Raw genomic sequence first — 18126 nt, 5'->3', positions numbered from 1 at the left:
CAGATTTCATCTATCTTAGTTTCTAGAATTACACACATGAAACAAAAACTCATGGCTCATGTGGAAAATTTAATTGGATTTTCCAATACATTTTTTAATTTCTATTTTTTATTTCCATATGTATGCTGGGCTTTGGGCTATAAATCAGAGCCTGGGTATTGTCCCAGTACTTTTTTTTTGCCGGTCATGGGGCCTGAACTCTGGGCTTGGGCACAGTTTCTCAACTCTTCAGCTTGAGGCTAGAGCCCTACCACTTGTTCCACAGTTCCACTTCTGGCTTTTTTTCTTATTTTTTGCTGAGGAATTGAACCCAGGGCCTCATGCATGCAAGGCAGCACTCTATCACTGAGCCAACTTCCCAGCCCCGTCCCAGTACATTTTTTTTTGTTTTTTAAACATTTAAAATCAAATTTATTTTTTAAATTGATACATAAAACATAATATTGTACTTATTAATGGGGTAGTATAATATTTTGATGCATGTATACATTTTGTAATTTTGTTGTTGTTCTTGAGAGACTGGGAATCAAACTCAGTATCTAGTGTTTTGCTCTTTGGCTATCACTCTTCCAACTGACCCATGCCTCTAAACTCTCATTTTGTAATATTTAAGTCAGGTTAAACATATCTCTTCAAACATTTGCCATCTCTATGGTTTGAACATTCAAAATAGTTTTTTTTCTAGACTTTCTTTTTTTTTATTGTAAAGATACTATACAGAGGGTTACAGTTACATGAGTGAGGTAATGAGTACACTTCCTCTTGAACGTTGTTACCCCCTCCATTGTTTTCCCCCTACCATATCCTTCCTCCCTCCCTTCCCCGAGGTTCTTTTTTTTTTTTTTTTGATTGTGATTAAGTGATTACATAATTTCACAAGTTCATTCTAACTTTCCTGGAGCAAATTGTCTATCACAGTCTGTAATATATAACAGTGTTCACATGTTACATACCATATTTGTGATCAGCAGCATGGGGATATTTAGTAGTGGTTCAACCACATGAGCGGGAGTTCTTTGTTTCTTAAGTCCTGTTAGTTTTGTCGTATCACCTAACATTTTGGATTTAGCATCCACTTATCAGGGAGACCATGTACCGTTTGTCTCTTCGTTCTTGGCTTACCTCGCTCAACGTGATTCCTTCTAGCTCCATCCATTTCCCTACAAATGCCATTATTTTGTCATTTCTAATGGCTGCATAATATTCCATTGTGTATAGATACCACAATTTTTGGATCCATTTATCTGTGGTGGGGCATCTAGGTTGTTTCCATATCCTAGCTATTGCGAACAGTGCTGCAATAAACATGGAGGTGCACGTGTCCTTGTATATTGGTTCCTGTTGTTCAGGGTAGATGCCTAGAAATGGTATGACTGGGTCCTAAGGGAGGTCAATCTTTAGCTTTCTAAGGACCCTCCAGACTGCTTTCCAAAGTGGTTGTATAAGTGTACATTCCCACCAGCAGTGTAATAGGGTTCCTCTTTCTCCACATCCCCTCCAGCATTTGTCGTTGGCTGATTTGTGGATGTGGGACATTCTGACTGGGGTAAGGTGGTATCTCAGGGTTGTCTTTATTTGCATTTCCTTCACCACCAGGGATGATGAACATTTCCTCATGTGTTTCTTTGCCATTTTTATTTCTTCATTTGAGAAGTCCCTCTTTAGTTCCTTTGCCCATTTAGTAATTGGTTTGTTAGGTTTGGGAGGGATTAGTTTCTTGAGTTCCCTGTATATACAGGATGTTAACCCCTTGTCTGATATATTGCTGGTAAATATTTTTTCCCAATTAGTTGGTTGTCTTTCTAGCTTAGTTGCGATAGATTTAGCTGTGCAGAAGCTTTTTATTTTAAGGTAGTCCCATTTGTCGAGTCTCTCTCCAACTTGTTGTGACCCTGGGACTCTGTTCAGGAAGTTCCTTCCTGTGCCTATTAGTTCAAGTGTCTCTCCTACTCTGTCCTGCAGTAGTTTCAGAGATTCAGGTTTAATGTTAAGGTCTTTAATCCATTTTGAGTTGATGTTGGTGCATGGTGATAGGCTGGGGTCCACTTTTAGTTTTCTGCATGTGGCTGCCCAGTTTTCCCAGCACCAGCGGTTGAAGAGGCTGTGTTTCTTCCATTGTATGTCTTTGGCTCCTTTTTCGAATATCAGCTGGCTGTAGGCCTGTGGATTTATTTCTGGATCTTCTATTCTGTTCCATTGGTCTTCGGGTCTGTTTTTGTGCCAGTACCATGCTGTCTTTGTTATTATAGCTCTGTAGTAGAGTTTGAACTTCAGCATGGATAGCCCTCCCATATTGTCTTTATCCCCTAGAATTGTTTTGGCAATTCTAGGTCTTTTGTTGTTCCATATAAATTTTTGGACTGTTTTCTGTATTTCAGTGATGTACGTCATTGGGATTTTAATAGGAATTGCATTGAATTTGTATATTAGTTTTGGAAGTATTACCATCTTTACTATATTAAGTCGGCCTATCCAGGAGCATGGGAGGTCTTTCCATTTCCTAGTGTCTTCTGCAATTTCTTTCTTTAACTTTTTATAGTTCTCATTAAATAGTTCTTTTACATCTTTGGTTAGGTTAATTCCTAAATATTATATTTTTTGGGAGGTTATTGTGAATGGGGTTGCTCCCTTTATTTCCCTCTCTTCCTGTACGTTATCAGTGTATAGGAAGGCAACTGATTTTTGTGGGTTTATTTTGTATCCTGCTATTTTGCCGAAGTGACTTATGATTTCTAAAAGTTTGGGGATGGAGTTTTTGGGATCGTGGAGGTATAGTATCATGTCGTCTGCAAAAAGGGATAGTTCAACTTCTTCTTTCCCTATGCGGATCCCTTTAATGTCTTTTTCTTGCCTTATTGCCCTGGCTAAGGGTTCTAGGACTATGTTGAAGAGGAGTGGAGACAGTGGGCATCCTTGCCTTGTTCCTGATTTTAGGAGGATTGGTTGTAGCTTTTCCCCATTAAGTATAATATTGGCTATTGGTCTGTCATAAATGGTTTTTATTGTTTTTAGAAATGTTCCTTCTATTCCTATTTTCTCCAGAGCTTTTAGCATGAATGAATGTTGAATTTTATCAAAGGCCTTTTCTGCATCTGTGGCGATAATCATGTGATTCTTGACCTTGGCTCTGTTGATATGTTGGATTACATTTATTGACTTACGTATGTTAAACCATCCCTGTGTCTCTGGGATGAAGCCTACCTGATCATAGTGTATTATTTTTTTATGTGTTTCTGGATTCTGTTAGCTAGAATCTTGTTAAGGATCTTTGCATCTGTGTTCATCAAGGAAATTGGCCTGTAATTCTCCTTTTTGGTTGGGTCTTTGCCTGGTTTGGGGATGAGTGTGATATTGGCTTCATAGAATGAGTTTGGGATAGCTCCCTCCTTCTCTGTTTCTCTGAAGAGCTTGAGGAGTATGGGTATTAGTTCTTCTTTAAAGGTCTTATAGAATTCTGTTGTGAATCCATCTGGTCCTGGGCTTTTTTTTGTTGGAAGACTTTTGATAGCTTCCTGTATCCCATTATAGGATATTGGCTTATTTAATTGGTTAACTTCTTCTTTGCTCAGTTTGGGTAACTTGTATTTCTCTAAAAATGCATCCATTTCTGCCAGGTTTTCTTCCTTTAGAGAGTATAGCTTTTGAAAGTAGTCTGTTAGAATTGTTTGGATATCTTGGGTACGTGTTGTGATGTTTCCCGTGGCATCCCTAATCCTATTAATATGGGTTTCCTCTCTTCTTTTTTTAATTAATCTTGCCAACGGGCCATCAATTTTGTTTATTTTTTCAAAGAACCAGCTTTTTGTTTGGTTTATTTTGGTTATGTTTTCTGATTTTCTAATTGTTTAATCTCTGCTCTTAATTTGGTTATCTGGCTTCGTCTAGTAGCTTTAGGTCCCATTTTTTCTTGTTTTTTCTAGCTGTTTTAGTTGCAACATGAGATTATTTACTTGGTCTGTCTCCATTCTCTTGATGTGGGCACTGAGGGCAATAAATTTGCCCCTCAGAACTGCTTTTGCTGTGTCCCACAAGTTTCTTTGTGAGGTGTTTTCATTTTCATTGAGTTGTAGGAAATGCTTTATTTCTTCTCTGGTCTCTTCTGTTACCCAGGCATTGTTAAGGAGTGTGCTGTTCAATTTCCATGTATTAGAGAAATTTCTGCAGTATGCTTTGTTATTGAGAGCTAGCTTGATTCCCCTGTGGTCAGATAGGATACAGGGGATTATGTCGATCCCTTTGTATTTGCTTAAGTTCCTTGCATGAACTATAATATTTTGGAGAAAGTTCCATGAGCTGCTGAGAAGAATGTGTACTGTGTTGTTTTAGGGTGAAATACTCGGTAGATGTCAGTTAATTCCGCTTGACGTATGGCCTCACTTAATTCGGTAGCTTCTTTGCCAATCCTCTGGTTGGTAGACCTGTCCTTTGGTGAGAGTGGCGTGTTAAAGTCTCTTAGTATTATCGTATTGGGATCTATTTTATTCTGTAAGTTTGAGAGCATTTGTTTGACATATCTGGGTGCACCAATATTTGGGGCATATAAGTTGATGATGGTTATATCCTCCTCTTGGATTGTTCCCTTTATTAATATGTAGTGCCCGTCCTTGTCTTTCTGTACTGATTTTAATGAAAAGTTTATTTTGTCAGATATCAGGATAGCTACACCTGCTTTCTTACTGGGGGCATTTGATTGGTAGATCCTTTTCCACCCCTTCACTCTGAGTTTGTTTGTATGTTTGGCTGAGAGGTGGGTCTCCTGAAGGCAACAGATGGATAGGTCTTGTTTTCTGATCCAGTCCTCAGTTCGTTTTCTTTTAATTGGCGAATTCAGCCCATTTATATTAAGAGAACGTATAGAGAGATGCATTGTTGTAGCTGCCATTCCGTTTTCCTAAGTTTTTCTTCTTTCCTTTCCTCCTGTGCTTGCTCAGTTAAACTTTGAGTAATGCCTGTTTGGGGCAGGTCCCAGTTCCTGGTTGCTTTCTTCAGGTTGTGTCCCCCCTCTTAGAATTCTTTGTAATGCTGGCTTAATGTTTATGTATTCATTTAGTTTTTCTTTGCTATTAAAAGTTTTCAGTTCTCCATCAAATATAAATGCTAGCTTTGCCTTGTATATCAGTCTCGGTTGGCAGTTATTGGCTCTCGGGTCTCGTATGGTGCTTTCCCAGGCTTTTCTTGCATTCATTGTTTGTGTGGAGAGATCTGCAGTGATTCTGATTTTTTTCCCGTTGTAGTATAGCTCCTTCTTCATTTTTGCTGCATGCAGGATTGTTTCCTTATTATTCAGATCCATCATTTTTACTATAATGTGTCTAGAAGTGTTTCTCCTGGGATCTTGCTTGTTGGGGGTTCGATAAGCTTTTGTGATGTAGTTAAGATGGTCGTTTTTGAGGTGGGGAAAATTTTCATTGACTATCTTGTTAAATAGGTGTTGCATTCCCTTGCTCTGGAATTCCTCACCTTTGTCCACTCCGATTATGCGAAGGTTAAATTTTTTAGCATTATCTGCTTGCTCTTGAATTTCCCTTTGGTTTAATTTGAGTGATTTTTCCGTATCTGTCACTTTTTGGTCCAGTTGGTGTATTCTGTCTTCTGTATCTGACACTCTACCTTCCATTTTGTTCACTCTGTTGACCGTGGCTTCTATTGTGGTTTGCATGGAGGAAATGGATCCCTTTATGGATTCAATGTTGGTTCTCAGAGTACTGATCTCACCTCTCAATGAGGTGAGATCAGTATGCATTACCTCTAATTTGGCGTTTATCTCACTTCTTACCGAGGTTTGTGCAGCTTCTATTTTTGCATCCAACTTTTTGATATCCTGTATCTCTTTTGATAGTTCATCCTTGTGCTCTTTCAATTTCTGATCCATTTCTCGCTTTATTTCTTGAGTCATTGCCTCCAGCAACCCTTGGATGTAGCTTTTGTCTTCCATTCCTGCTTTGCTCCCACTGGGGCTCTCCCCTGCGTGGCTGCTGGTTTTTGAGGTGAGCTTGCTCTCCTGAGTGGCGGTAAACCTTGTGATTTTTCTCTGTGATTTTCGCATGGGGGTTGAGGAGACTGCTCTTCAATTTTGTTTTGGTGTGTCTGTCTTTGCTTGATTGCTGATTCTGTGTTGGTAGAGAGAGTCTGTGCCTGATCTGGGTTCTGTTGAGAGCCTATTTCCAGCTGCTATTCTGACTTACTTAGGATTCTCAGCTCTCTGCTGTAGATTGCTGGCAATTCCTGCCTTTGGAAGGGTTGAGCAGCCTAGACTGCTTGTGTTTGCTCCTATGGGTGCTCTTGGGAAGATCAGATGCTCTGGATGCACTCTCCCAAATACTGTAGTCTGCTATGGGCTCCTGATGTGTTTTTGTTTGTTTGTTTTGGGCTGGTTGTGGGGTTGAACTCTAGGTTTGGGTGCTGTCCCTCAGCTCTTCAGCTCAAGGCTGGCACCCTACCATTTGAGCCACAGCACCACTTCTGACCCTTTTTGCTTTTGTGATGCTGAGGAATCAGATCCAGGGCTTCATACATCCAAGACTATCACTCTATTGCTGAGCCGCCTTATCAGCCTGAGCTCCTGCTTACTACCAGGTGCTGGCAGCCTGTGTTGCCCAATTCCCAGCCTAGGGTATATGGGTGGAGTTTTGGTGGGGTTTGGGCTTCTCTTGTCCTGAGCCTCCAGGTCTTTTGTTGTCACAGGCGTGGTTCCCGGGGAGTGTTGTTTCCTGGTTTTCTCCCCTCTGTTGAGGCGTATGCTCAGCTTTTTACTTCAGTTGGGAGGAGTTGGTTGTGTTGTTCAGGCACCGGATCCCCGGGCCTGGTTCCGGCCCCAGCCAGGAGCACGCTCGTTAGGCCTGTGCTGATGTGTATACCACCTAGGTTATGCAGCCTGGAGGACACAGTTCAAATTTCTTCTACTGTTGGTAGTCTTGAACCAGGGGTGCTGTTCCTGGCTTGGGCATTTAAGCTCCCTTCCAGGGGCACTCTTGCTCTGGCCTGGCCAGCAGAGTGTGCTCCACCGGCTGGTGGAGCTCTCGAACAGTTCCCAGTTTTAGTGGGTCCTGTGGTCCGGGTGTTGGGGTAGGGAGTCTAGGTCAGGGTCTGGGGATTCCCTCCAGCTTTGGTCTCCCTTGAGGGATACACTGTCCCCTGTGGGGTACTCACCCTGGAGCTGGTTGTTTCTGTGTGGTGTAGGTCGTCAGTTGTTGTTGCAATCCGAGTTCAGTTGGGGTGGTTGCGGGCTGGGTTGGGCGGTCCCCGCCAGGTCGTTGCGATCGAGATTGGGCGGGTGGTCTGCCGACAGGTCCCTTTGTCGCACTGCTGGTGCCGGGCGGCTTTGGTGGGATGGAGCTTCTCCGCTCCGGTGGAGAGTGAGGGGTGGGGGTGGGATCCTCGTGGAGACTCCCGGCTGGTAGGTTTCTCTGTTCCTGGCGATCCGCTGTTCTGCAATCCGGTACCTGGTGATCTGCAAGTGGCCCCCTGTGTCTCTGGGGCTCCAGCAGCCCCCATCGGGCCGGCTGGCCGGCGGCTTGGCACACTGCCACGCGGCCAGTAAAGGTTGGGGGAGGGGTCTTCGCTCTTCTCTGTTCTGAAATTCTTCTTTTCCTCTCTTTCTTTTTTTGTTATTTTCCACCTCTGGTTTTTCTCTGAGTGTTCGTCTTTTTGTTGTTGTCAGTCTCTTGGGGAGATTAAGCGTTGGAACTCGAACTCTCTTTTTGGTTGGAGAGAGCTGTGGAGTTTCCCTACTGCCCCGTCGCCATCTTGGTCCCCCCTGCCAGTACATTTTTAATACTAATAACCTAATACCTGAGCCACAGCACAATTTGTGGATTTTTTTTAAAACTGTAGTTGGCTAATTAGAGATGAGTCCATGGACTCACCTGCCTTGGCTGGCCTTGAACACTGAGTCTCAGATGTGTGACCCTTGAGTAACTTTAATAACAAGTGTAAGCTGCCTCAGTTTTGATTTTATCCTCTGAAATTGGCTCTCCCTTTTCTTCTTCTACCTTTCTTTTCATTTATTTACTTTATTCTTGTTTGTACTGGTCCCAAAGCTTGATCTCAAGATGTAGGTGCTGTCCCAGAAATCAGTCTCATTTCTGCCATTGGTGCCACAGCTCAACCTCCAGCTGTTTTTTTTTTTTTCTTTATTTTTTTGGTGGTTCATTGGAGATAAGAGTCTCATGCAAAGCACTGAATACCTCAGGAAGCTGAAATCTGAGGATCACAGTTTGGAAGCCAGCCTGCAAAGGAAATTCCATGATTCTCTTTATCTCCAGTTAGCTGGTAGTGATCCCACCAAAAAGCTGAGATTGATAGAACTCCAGCCTTGAATAAAGTAGAGCAAATTCAACTCCCATGACCTGCACACACAGAAAAATGACCAATGGATTTCCCTGCTTGGGCTTGCCTTTTAAATGGTATTTTCTGATTTAGTCTCCTATGTAGTTAATATAACATGTGTAAGCCACCAGTGATTGATTAATTTAAAACTCTGTCACTGGCTATTAGTTTTCTTCTACACTTCTTTATTTCTTTTGTGGTGGTCCTTAGGCTTTAACTTGGGGCTTTGGTGTTTGTCTTTTTATGTCTTCTATATAACTTGTTTCAGTTTTGTTCTAATGTTTCATTTGTTTATGTTGCTTTTTATACCTTACATAAGTAATTTTTTTTTCTCACAAAAGTAACTTTTAGCTAGGTCCTGGTGGCTCATGCCTATTATCTTACTCAGGAGGCTGACATCGAAGATCACAGTTTGAAGCCAGCACAGACAGAAAAATCTTGGAAATTCTTATCTCAACTACACTACCAAATGTACTAGAAGTGAAGATATGACTGAAGTAGTAAATTGCTAGACTTGAGCAAAAAACTCAGAGCCCAGGTCTCAAGTTCAAACCCTTGGACTGGCACAAAAAGAAAACTTTCATTAGCTTATATTATACTAGGATTACTGGTGTGAGACACCAGTTGGTTTTAAGAACCAACTTTTGTAGCAGCTGCCACTTTTGATGTTTTCCCTAGGAACTTTTATGTTGTTTTTTTTTCCATGCCTTATATTTACATTCCATTAAATGTGGGAGCCTGCCATTTTGGGTGCTTTGGTGGTGGGGTCTTCCTGCAGCTTCACAATAAACTTCTATGATGTCACAACCTCTTTTTCCATCACAACCGATAGGTGTCAGCCACTGATCTCACCCTTATGTGGACTTAGATACACAAGGAGGAAAAAAATTATTAGAAGAAATGACTATTAACAAGACCACAGCTTGATGAGTTTTCCTGACTGAATTCTGAGATTACATGAGCAGAGCAGGCTCACCTCTACACAAGGCTACTGAGCACTAAGGCTCATCTCTACACAAGGCTACTAAGCACTAAGGACCAGGCACTGTTGTAGGCAACTGGAGAAACATGTGAATACAGTTATGAGTGGCCTTCTCCATGCAAATTTCATGCTGAAGGAGAAAACCAGAAATCCCAATGATAATATCAATGAATCAGAAGGATGGTGATCTGGGGAGACAGCTTCACATTGAGGATGGGAGGAAGAGACATATGATCTAACAGCAGGGGACTTCATCCATGCAATTACTGCTTTTCCAGACTGGCACCAATCTCAATCCCAGATCTCATCCTTCTGAGTAGCCAATTATAGGTATGAAGCTCCTGCAGTGGGCTCTTTGATATCAATATCTACAACCAATGTGTGCTAAGTTTCTTGGAAGTTTCTTGAGAGGAAGGTTCAAAATTAAGCATATTATATATCCTAAACATTCATTTCATTATCTTCTAATTATTTGAATATGAGCTGTATTCCTCACTTTTGGAAAAATCAAGACAATTTTTTTCATTGTTCAAATCCTGGGGAGGGAAGGAAAATCACAGCTTCTTTGCCAAACTAGCAAGTAATAGTCATTTCAACTTACCAGTTTTTCCAAATAGTATGTCTTGTCCTTGATGGATTTTTCATCTTCAACAATGTTAGATGGATGAAATTATAAATGGGAGAAAAGCAACCACATAGTAGCAAGTTGATCACAATGACATATAATCTGTCCACTTTCTACCCAATGAAAACATTTGCCACAAGAATTAAAAAACTTGAATAAAAACTTGGAGATTCTTACTTTTTATACAAAGTGGTTTGTTTGTTTGTTTTTTTGTCAGTCGTGGGGCTTGAACTCTGGGCCGAGGGGCAGTCCCTTAGCTATTCAGCTCAAGGAAAGCACTCTAGCACTCAAGCCACAGCACTACTTCTAGTTTTCTGGTGGTTATTTGTAGATAAGCTTCATGGAGTTTCCTGCCCAGGCTGGCTTTGAACTGCAATCTTCAGGTCTCAGCCTCCTGAGTAGGTAGGAATACAGACATGATCCACCAGCACCTAGCCAAACTTGTATTTTCTTCAGTTTTGCCGGCTTGAATGATTACCAAGGAAAAAATAGAACCTAAAATTGTTAGTTTGTGCTAAAATTTGCAATAGTTTTACCACGAAGAATAGGGAAATATTTAGAATTACATATTTTGAGAAAATGTAGCTTATTAGCTTTTATTGTTCTAAAATAATAGAATCTATCTCCTTTTTTGTAGACACTGTACTCTGAGTTCAGAACTTGTACTTGTTGACAGACACTCTATTCTGTGAGCCACATCTTTCTCATTTTTAAATCAATCATCATTTAAATAATTTGAAGCTCACAAGGCATCTTTTGTTAAGATTAAATAAAATAAGCCTAAACTCCTGCCTTTTGAGTAACAGAAGAAATCCTAATATCTAGAATATATAGACAAAAAATGAAACACCCTAAGAACAAATAATTTAATCAAAAAATAGGCAAGTGAATTGACTAGATAGTTCCCCAAAACTGATGTAGGTGTCTAAGGAATAAATGAAAATATTCAACACCTTTAGTAATCAAGGAAATGCAAATCAAATCTATGTTGAAGTTCATGTCTGCCTAATCAGAATGCCTATTAAAAAAGAAAACAGAAATACTTGCAAGGAGGTGGGGAACGATATCCTACACAATGATGGCAATTAAGTGAATCATTGCAGCCCCAACAGAAATCAGTGTGGAAGTTCCACACAAGAAATCATACATATACACCTGAAGAAATGTAAGTCAGCCTTATAGTAGAGCTATCTGCACACACATTTTTTACAGCATGATTCAAAATAATCACATTCCAGAATTGGCCACCACAGGCAGAAAAGTGTGTAAAACTGTTATCTCCAATTAACAATTAAAAAATCTGGGAGTAGAACTGTGTACCAAGTTGCAGAGTACCAGCCTTGATGGAAGGAAGCCAATCAAGAGATTAATGTCCTAGGTTCAAGCCTCAGGATGGGCAAACACACACACACACACACACACGCAAACACACACACACACACACACACACACACACACACACACACACACACACACACACACACACAATGATTCCTATATTTTTTAGCCAAGTTTCTTATTCCCCTAAGATTCATACATCTATGACAGATCTAAATATAATGGGAAAGATATATTTATAATAATAAACTTCTACTGAAGAACCCAATTTTTTTCTTGTTTTGTTTTGTTTTTGTGGCCTTTGGACTTGAACTCATGGCCCGAGTGCTGTCCGTGTGCATTTTCCCTCAAGGTTGGTGCTCTACCACTTAGATACAGTGCCACTTCCGGGTTTGTGGTAGTTTGTTGGAGATAAAGAGTCTCAAGACTCTGTCCTCCACACTGATTTCTAACTGCAATTCTCAGATTTCACATTCCTGAATTGGTAGAATTAGAGGCCTGATCCATCAATGCCGGGCTAGAACCTGAGTATTTTCACCATTTCTCATTGGAAGATTTCAATTCTTTTTCCTCCAGAACACTTGCCAAGCACAGTTCTCTCTGGATGGTAATCAAGCAAATACAGAGGCACTAGAAGCTCACACCTGTAAATCCTAGCTACTGAAAAGTCTGAGATATGAGGACAGTGGTTCAAGGCCAGCCCAGACAGGAAAATCTAGGAGACTTTTAGTCCCAATTAACCACAAAAAAAATGCCATATGTTGAGTTGTGGCTCAAGAAGTAGAGCTCTACCTTGATCAAATACCTCAGGGATAGGCCTCAGGCCCTGAGTTCAAGGCCCAAGACCAGTGCACATTCAAACACACACAATTTAATAACATGGTTCTCAAACCTAGCAAGGTGCCATCCTAATCCATTAATGTCATGCTTTGTTATGAGAACTGGAAAAGTCTAACGTCTGGCGTGGGCTGGTAAACAGCATCTGGATATAGTAATTAGCTCACAGCCAGTCAGACCAACCCAGACCGGAAACAGGATTGAGGTGGTGCAGGCACATGGCCCCTACTCCCCTATTCACCCAGACTAATCAGGAGTGAGGTGACACAGGCAAGCAGCCCCCACTCACCCAGACCGGAAGACAGAGTGAGGTGAGAAGGGCACCAAGCCCAGACTTATCCAGCCAGGAAGCAGTAGTGAGGTGATGCAGGGACATGGCCCCTACCCACCCAGACCAGATGAGGTGACACAGGCACCATGGCCCTTACTCCCCCACTCATGCAGACCAGAAGCAGGAGTGAGGTGACACAGGCACGTGGCCCCCACTCACCTAGAGTGGAAGCAGGAGTGAGGTGAAACAGGCATGCAACCCACACTCACCCAGACCAGAAGTAGGAGCGAGCTGGTGCAGGCACACGGCTCCTACCCACCCAGACCAGAAGCAGGAGTGAGGTGACACAGGCATGCGGCCCCTACTTATCTAGCCAGGAAGCAGAAGTGAGGTGATGGTCGCATGCCACACCAGAGGCATGATCCTAGCATTCCATGGCAGCTTCTTTCTCTCCCAGCCTTTGTGAAGGGCTGCTAGGTTCCATGATGCACTCCGGAGGTCAAGGGGCTCGAGCCAAGGTTGCTGCTGCCCTCCCTCAACTGTTACTGCACCTGCTGCAGCTATGGAGCAAATTTAATAAGTTCTAATTCACAGACCATATACTATGAACTATTAGTATCTGCAGGTACCATATTCCACTTGCTAGTCACTTAATTTTATAGTTGCCAATGTCTTAAGTGTTCACTGACTTGTAAATATGCTGGAATGGAAATCCTAATATCACTGATGTCTTTTAATTTCTAAGAATGATGATTTTGAAATGACCCTTTCTGAAGAGAAGAGGAGGGGACATAGACCCAACTGTTCGAGAGTGCCTTTGGGTGACACTCTATTGGCCCAAGAATGAGTCGACACAGCTGGTATCCAGTTGTTTTGTGTTAGTCTTTGGGTCATGTTTTCTGTTTGGCCTTGGAGTCTTAGGCTTCTCTTTGTAGACATAGAAGATGGGAAAGTAATTGCCAAGGCTTATATAGTCAGGAGCCATTTACTTCCTGCCCTTCTGAAATGGCATCTCACTACATAGCCAAGATGACCTTGAACTTATTTTGCTTCTGCTTCAGCCTCCCAAGTGATGGAATTACAGGCTTACCATACCATGCCCAGCTATCTCTCATGGACCATTTGAAATAGAAAAATCATGACATGTGCGCTATATCTACTAAGAGACTTGTGCAAAGACCAAATAATTTACAACCCAGTTGTTAAGAATATAGACTCATATTCAACTGAATTACAAATTCAATTTTGGTTTCTTACCTGCTTTTGGTTAAAGAGGTAGACACTATATCACTGAGCTTTATTCACTTGTACAGAAATGTGGATGGTGCCAGGGACAGGTAGCTCATGCCTATAATCTTACTCAAGAGGCTGAGATGTAAGGATTGTGTTTTGAATCCAGCCCGGGCAGAAAAGTCACCATTAGAATAGGAGGACAAGAGCCAAACTGATGAGCCAGATACTCTTCTGAAAAATGGTTTAATATGGTAGATTGTTTCCCACATGTCAGTTTGTCCTTCTGCTTGTAGATAGAAAATTTATAAGGCTCAGAAAAGGATTCAAGCTCTCTGTTAAACCATACTGTAGCCATTTTGATTTTTATTAAAGGAATAATCAATTTAGACATTGGTAGCTCATGCCTATAATCCTTGCTGTTTAGGAGGCTGAGATCTGAGGAACATGATTTCAGGCCAGCCCAAGCAGAAAGTCCATGAGACTTGTCTCCAATTAAGCAGTGATAAACCCAGAAGAAGAGGTATGCCTTAATAGAGTACTATTCCTAAGGAAAAAGCTTTATTTAAGCTGCCCTAAAACTTCTGGTGATATGTTGGGACATTGCCATGTACAATGCTGCTGGACCCTGCCTTCCTTTGGTGTGTTTGCCTAGAGCCTGGCTTTCACTCCTGTGGATATAGGCTGTTTAGCCCACAACCTTGGGGGTGGCATGATCCATGTATGGAATATACTGCCCAGACAAACACCTATGATGTAAGCAATGATTGACAAGGTGTTAGTCCAAAGTTACAATGGTAAGGATGTATTCTGTTTAGCTTTTTTCTTTAGTTAATTGCTTTATAAAGTTTATCTGCTTATTTAATGTACTTAGGAAATCAAAAGTTAATATTTGGGATTTTTGGTACAATTTGCAACTAGGCAAGTAAGAGCACCCATTGCCCCCAAATTCAACATATAAAAATTATTAAAACTTTGTTCAGATATTTTAGTCATCATAAATTTGAGCCAGGGATGGGAGCTCACACTTGTAATGCTAGCTGCTGGGTCTTGACAGATACAGAGAGGATTATGATTTGATGTTAGCCCGGGAAAAACATTCAAAATATTGGATCTCAATTAATATTGAACCCAATGCATTGTGCTTCTTATTTCATCTACTCAGAAAGGGTAAAAAGAAGGATTATGGTCCATGCTGGCCTGGTCATAGACATAAAACCCTACCACAAAAATAGCTAAAGCCGAGCCGGGCACAGGTGGCTCATGCCTGTAATCTTAGCTACGCAGGAGGCTGAAATCTGAAGATTACAGATCAAAGCCAGCCCAGGCAGCCCAGTGAGACTCATATCTCCAATAAACCACTAGAAAACCAGAAGTGGTACTGTGGCTCAAACAGTAGAGCCCTCACCTTGAGCTGAAGAACTCAGGGACAACACCCAGGCACAGAGTTCAAGTAACATAACCAACAAAAGAAAAATGAGGGCTGGGAAGGTGGTCAGTGGTAAAGCGTTTGCCTTGCATGCATGAGGCCCTGGGTTCGATTCCTCAGCACCACATAAGCAAAAAGAAAAAAGCCAGAAGTGACGCTATGGCTCAAGTGAAGAGTTGAGGAACAGCACCCAGGCCCAGAGTTCAGGCCCCATGACTGGACCCCCTCCCCACCAAAAGAAAGAAAGAAAGAAAGAAAAATAACTAAAGCCAAAAAAAAGCAGGTGTATGGCTCATCTGGTAAAGTACCTACCTAAAGTGCATGAGGCCCTGAGTTTAAGTTCTAGGATAGAAAGGGGGAAAGGATGTGAAGGAATAGAAGGAAGAGAGGAGTTATTCTGTATCTTGTACTTGCCTAGCTATTTCATTAAGGTGGCTTCTCATTCCTTTTTTTTTTTTTTTTTTGGTCGGTTGTGGGGCTTGAACTCAGGTCCTGGATCCTGTCCCTGATCTTTTGTGCTCAAGGGTAGTGCTCTACCGCGTTGAGTTACATTGTCACTTACGGTTTTCAGTGATTAATTGGAAGTAAGAATCTCATAGAGTTTCCTTCCTAGGCTGGTGTTGAACCTTGATCCTCAGATCTCAGCCTTCTAACTATCTAGAATTACAGGTATGAGCCATTGGCTCTGGTCACTCATTTGTTTTCTTTCTTTTTATTTGTAAGTCATGGGACTTGAACTCTGGGTGCTGTCCCTGAGCTCTTCAGCCTAAGTGAAGTGCTCTACCACTTGAGCCAGAGCCCACTTCTGGTCTTCTGGTGGTTAATTGAGGATAAGAATCTCATGAGCTTTCCTACATGGGTTAGCTTTGAACTGCAATCCTCAGATCTCAGCCTCTTGAGTAGTTAGGATTACATGTGTAAGCCACCTGCACCCAACTTCCTCATTTATTTTCTCATGGTGAGTTCAAGCTGATTTCTCTACTCCTTGTAGCTCCTAGCAACTACAAAGTAGGCCTAGAGGTACCTCATCCTTCACAATACTCCTTAGGACCAAGTGACTGCTGAGTGCAGGAAAGCAGATGAGGTCAATATAAAATACAATACTATCTATCTATCTATCTATCTATCTGTCTATCTATCTATCTATCTATCTATCTATCTATCTATCTATCTATCTATCTATCTATCTATCTATCTATCTATCTATCTATCTATTTATCTATCTATCTATCCATCCAGTGGAGAGAACTAACACAGTCCCCCACTACCACAAATTATGCAGTCGAATTTCCCACATTTGGGGAAATCTCAGGGGTCAGCAAATCTGGAGTGCAATAGATAAGCCTGGCCCTGGGAAAACCACCTTCGTGATCATAGTATCTCCCCTGCCAGGTAAGTAACAAGGCTGACTTGGTATTTAAAAAACTAACAAACATGTGAGAGTAGTTCACATTTGTAATCCTAGCTACTCAGAATGCTGAAATCTGAGGATTAAGCTTTAAATACTAGATAAATTTTGCTGAATTTTTATCAAAGCTCCTTTGGTGTTTTTAATTGAAGGTTTTATTTATTTTCTTATTTTACTGTTTCTTACTGTGACTACCAAAAAGCTGAGTGACTTCCATGGCTTGTATTCCTGGATTACTTTGGAAGTGCTCTAAGACTTCATCAGAGGCCAGACTTGTTCTACTCAGTTGAGTAGCTAGCCACAACGCTGTAAGCGACAATACTTACAGTAAGCAAAATTACATAAAATTAAAAATTCAGACACACAGTTACACTAGCCATATTTCAAATAAAAATAGAATTCAAGTTTCAGTGAATGTTAGTAAAGTTTTAATGCATTCATTTTATCTGTGTCCCCTGTCACACTGCCACAGAAGAATGGAATAGTTACAGCATATCATGTGACTCCCAAGGCCTGGATGTACTTACTCTGTTCCTTTACAGAAAATGTTTGCCTGACCATGTACCCAAGTGAATATCATTATGCAGAGCTACCCTCTTTTCTATATGCTGTTATTTCTCCCTATCCTTTTCTCCCTCCCTCTCTCTTCCCTCACCCAATCCCTCCCTCTCCTTATTTTAGGGATCAAAACTCACGCATGGTAAGCTGCTAAGCTGAATCCCAGCCCTGTGTATGATTTTGTGTTTGGTGAGGGGGTACTTTTTCAGGGCTTGAACTTTGGCCCTGGACACTATCTCAACTTTCTTCCTCCCTTCCTTCCCTCCTTCCTTCCTTCCCTCCTTCCTTCCTTCCTTCCTTCCTTCCTTCCTTCCTTCCTTCCTTCCTTCCTTCCTTCCTTCCTTCCTTCCTTCCTTCCTTTCTCTCTTTCATTTTGTCGGTCATGGGGCCTGAACTCTGAAATCTGGGCCTGGTCACTGTCCCTCAGCTCTTTAGATGAAGGATAGTGCTTTACCATTTGAGCCACAGCACCACTTCTGGCTTTTTCCGACTTATGTGGTGATGAGTAATGGAACTCAGGGCCTTATGCATGCAAGACAATCACTCTACCCCTAAGCAACCTTCCCAGCCTTCATTTTATTTTAAAAATAAAATTCAAAACATGCCTTTTATGAATCCTCATTCAATTTATTGAAACATAGTATATATTCTTTAAGCTGTTTTTAAAATATTTTTAGTGTAAAAATATTGTACAGAAGGTTTACAGTTACATGAGTAAAGTAGTGGGCACATTTCCTAGCGAGCATTGTCACCTCCTCCTTTCTTTTTCCCCAAATATCCCTTCCCTCCCCACCTTCCCAATACCTCCCATCCCCCACAAATATTGTAAAGTTTGTTTTCAACATAGTGTTTTGTACATCTCATTGTTACAATGGGTTAAACTGTATCCTTATTTAAGCATCTTGTTATGTACATATAAGATGCAGGTCACCAGAAACAAATACAGTGAAAACAGAGTAATACCCTGGAGGAAGAACATACCAGAGAAACAAAAAAAATCACATAGTACATTATAAATATGTTAAAAACAATAGCAAGGAAGAAAAAAGCACTTGAGTTACTGTCTTGAGGTTTATTTCACTTAACATCATCCTATATGGTCATATGTACATAGCTTTTG

General features: G+C 41.3%; 1 non-coding gene across 1 annotated transcript; it reads right to left on the bottom strand.

The window, feature by feature from the left end:
* Positions 1-16276: 16276 nt before the first annotated feature.
* Positions 16277-16440, bottom strand: LOC122115557. The gene has a single exon (XR_006148788.1). It is a non-coding gene; the product is annotated as a U1 spliceosomal RNA (small nuclear RNA).
* Positions 16441-18126: the final 1686 nt, after the last annotated feature.

This window comes from Dipodomys spectabilis, unplaced genomic scaffold, assembly GCF_019054845.1.
Source record: "Dipodomys spectabilis isolate Male_0828 unplaced genomic scaffold, ASM1905484v1 ptg000121l, whole genome shotgun sequence".
In the NCBI taxonomy this organism is placed as follows: Eukaryota; Metazoa; Chordata; class Mammalia; order Rodentia; family Heteromyidae; genus Dipodomys; species Dipodomys spectabilis.
The sequence above is the reverse complement of the archived record's forward strand: the minus strand, read 5'-3'. Positions and strand labels throughout refer to the sequence as shown.